The 3,604-nt window shown below is 45.2% G+C and overlaps 1 long non-coding RNA gene across 1 annotated transcript; it reads left to right on the top strand.

The window, feature by feature from the left end:
* Window positions 1-412: 412 nt before the first annotated feature.
* LOC123042460 (uncharacterized) lies at window positions 413-2,605 on the top strand. The gene is made up of 3 exons (XR_006418798.1): window positions 413-615; window positions 1,483-1,540; window positions 2,304-2,605. It is a non-coding gene; the product is annotated as an uncharacterized lncRNA (long non-coding RNA).
* Window positions 2,606-3,604: the final 999 nt, after the last annotated feature.

Genomic DNA, 3,604 nt, shown 5'->3' with positions numbered 1-3,604 from the left:
TCTGACGTGTTCTTCTTCCTCTCGTTCGCGGCGTACTGGCATAATCTTGGAAGGCGGCGCCATTGATGCAGGCAAGGAGCTTGGGGAGACGATGGCGCTCCTGCTTGTGGTGGAGCTCCGGCGACGAGGTCCGGAGAGGCAGCGACTGGTGGCGGAGATCACGGATCCGTCGAAGGAGCTCCTGCAAGGGGGGAGGCTGGTGGCGGAGATCATGGATCCGTCGAAGGAGCTTCGGCGAGGGGGGGCGGGGATCATGGCACCGTCGAAGGAGCTCCGGCGAGGGGGGAGGTGAGGATCACAGCCCCGGTGAGGCCTTGTTTGGCACACCGGGATCAAAGGGGTTTTTAGTGGATTTTCCCCGTTGGGCTTAAAATCCCCTAAAAGCCCAAGAGTACCGTTTGGCGCACTTGGCTTCAACCGGGTCAGCCTCGAATATCCCACGGGGCTTCCAGCATCGAGGGGTACCTCGCGGCTCGCACGCCTGATGCGAAAGAGAGACAAGACGCGGCCGCGGTCACAAGAGACGGCGAGAACTGCGCGAGCCGCCGTCGCCGCTAACGCCGTCGGATGCCTGCTTCCTCTTCTTCCTAGGGAAAGTTGGCCTTCTCCCCCGAGGTACACCCCCCCCCCCCCCCCCCCCCCCCTCCATATTCGTCTAGGGTTTCTCAATATGGCCGTCGGCGTCCGCCATTCGCCTCGTCCTCCCCGGCGAGCTTGCCAAGCACACCATCCCCGAGAGCTACCACCAGCTCCTCTCCCCTTTCCAGCACAACCGCTGTGAGAGACCCTCCCTGTTGTTCCTCTGCCTGCTTCCCCATAACATTCCACCTCCCCCTATTTGAAGTTAGTTGCTGCAAGATCTGGACTACTATTCAAGACAACTCCAACCCTTTTTTGATGTCATTTATCTATGCCTTAAAATTATACATGTAGATGCTCAAGTAGGATCTCTACCTTTCTGTACTGATTTTATACTCCATAGTAAAAAAAATCCCATTATTATTAGCATATAGTACATATCTGATAACAAAGTAACAAAATACAGCCAACCATTTTGTATTAGATATTGACAATTGGATGTAGTGCAGAAATGTGAGTAGAGAATCATTTTGCTGCACATAAGTTTCATTGGTATAACATCAATCTGATTAATTTTGGCACTATGTGCTAAAAATATATCTACATTGTCCTGTGTTAGATGTTGATGAAATTCAAAACTGGTCGAAGTTAACTGTTACTGGTGTGATTTGCTAAGATGAGTAAAATACATGCAGACAAGAGCTAGAAATCAATTTCTCATCTGAGATGACTAGTTGTAGTATATTTATGTGGTTGCTAACTGAGCATATGCATGCACATGTCTGAACTGAGAATATAATTAAGCTCTTATTCCTGATTAGCTTAGAACAAACATTTATGATGCTCTTTGTTATAATGTAATAGCGAGCTCTTTGTTATCTTACATGTTCATCAAACTTCAAGAAGAGAGTGCGGTCATGTGGCTTCGGAGCGAAATGGATGAGTTGCCTACCTAGAAGAGGTATTTTGATCTGGTTCATAATGTTCTTGCTTGCTTGGTCTTGTTCTTAAGCTCATATTCCTGATTAGCTAGAAATCAATTTCTCATCTCCGAACTGAGAATATACATAAGCTCCTATTCCTGATTAGCTTGGAACAAACATGTTTTTCTTGTGAATGAATGCTTTGTATGCATACTAATTTGAATAAAGGGCAAATAGTAGGAAGAAACTAAACCATAATGTTGGGCAATCAGCAAGAAAGTAATTGTAGTGTTTTTGTTAGAGAAATAGATACACTTTGGTACTGAACAATCATACTAAATCAAAATTTGTAGTTGTATATATGATCTGTACATATAAATTTTTAGTTTTGAGATGTACATAGATATGATCTGTACATATATATGATCCGCAGTGTATATGCAAAGAGTTTCTGTCAACCTTCTGTAGTGTATATATGGTATGTACGTATAAATTTTTAGTTGTGAGTTTCCAGTGCTAGTACTCGATGTGAGATATCTATGTGACCTGATGCTAGAGCTTGCTTTTCTCTGTTTGCATCAAGTTAAATCTGGCTCAAGTACATCACATATAAATTTTGTTATACTTTTTGACAAAGGAGAGTGAGTCCATCTGTTTTAGATCATGAAGTATAAGAAACGGGCTCCATGCCATATTTCCCCCCTGTTACTTTTCTTTCTTCAGAAAGTATTTGAAGTACTCTTGTAGCTGTGAATTGTTTGACTGGTATGTCTAATGTTTTGATTGAGTTGCTACTTTCAGGGATGCGATGGAACTGAAGTGATGCATGCCTGTCGTTGCGAAACTGAAACTATGCTGGGAAGCAGAAACCGAATTTAAGTGATGTTTGTGTTGCACCCTAGGTGTCGTTGGTACATGCTGATGCATGCCTGTGTTTGACATATGATGTTTAAACTATGATCTGATCGTGTTGTATGGCCTTTGATGTTCTTAGTTTAGATGCCATTGATCTTAAAGATTATGATTTGTTGCTTTTAGTAGTACTTGATGATATGGCCACTGATGCTTCAGCCTGTTCAATAGTAAAGATCGGATTTTTACCAGTGTGTTGTTGAAGTTCATGTTTAAAATGGACCAAATTTGTCCCTACATGCCAAACACTCATATATGGATAGATGGGGAAGGGGCTTGGGAGGCGGAAGTGGATTTGAGGGGATTTGGTGCGGGGAGGGGTTCACCAAATCCCCAATAATCCCCAGCCCCATTGGGGCTTGAAAACCCTTCCTGCCTAACAAGGCATGAGGCCTTGTTTGGCACACTGCGATCACAGGGTTTTTTAGTGGATTTCCCCGTCAGGCTTAAAGCCCCTAAAAGCCCAAGAGTGCCGTTTGGCACACTGGGTTTCAACTGGGTCAGCCCCGAATATCCCATCCGTTCCTCCGCGGTCCACGAGGCTTTCCAGCATCGAGGGGTACCTCGCGGCTCGCACGCCTCATGCGGAAGAGAGACGAGACACGGCCATGGGTTCCGTAGTGTGGGTCCAGTCTACTACCTCCGCAGAGTGTTTATTAAATCTATCGATAGCCGCATCCTCAGTTACGGACACAGCTCGTAAGTAGATCACACCATGGATCAACATGATTAAGTAATCTTGCACACTAAACTTATATGCTTGGCACTGATTATGTGACGGGATTTGTGAGACCATGAAGATGGTCGTTATCGTCGGAACCAAAGTGTTGGTTCGTCTGTGATCCGGGAGTGATCACCGTATGATGATCTTGGTTACGAGGTAACCCGTTTGGTAAGAGAGTCCGAGGGACTCGGTGCACAAGTTTTATTCACTACATTAGTAGTATGTTATTGCATTCCATTTAAATTGATTAATTGTCATGATATTGTTTGCCATTATGCTTATGCTTGTTGTGAGCTTGCAAGTACATTCAATGTACTGACCTGGCGTGTCATGCCAGATTTCAGGAAAGTCTTACCGGATCGAAGTGCTTCCCGTGTCTAGATCGTGTCCACATCGGTGTCCCTGTGCTATGGAGTTCCGCTTCGTCGTCGTTCCGCTGTCGCGTAGTTATCGTGATCGAGGCCCC

This window comes from Triticum aestivum, chromosome 1A (genome assembly GCF_018294505.1).
Source record: "Triticum aestivum cultivar Chinese Spring chromosome 1A, IWGSC CS RefSeq v2.1, whole genome shotgun sequence".
Classification (NCBI taxonomy): Eukaryota; Viridiplantae; Streptophyta; class Magnoliopsida; order Poales; family Poaceae; genus Triticum; species Triticum aestivum.
This window is presented reverse-complemented; position numbering and strand designations above follow the sequence as displayed.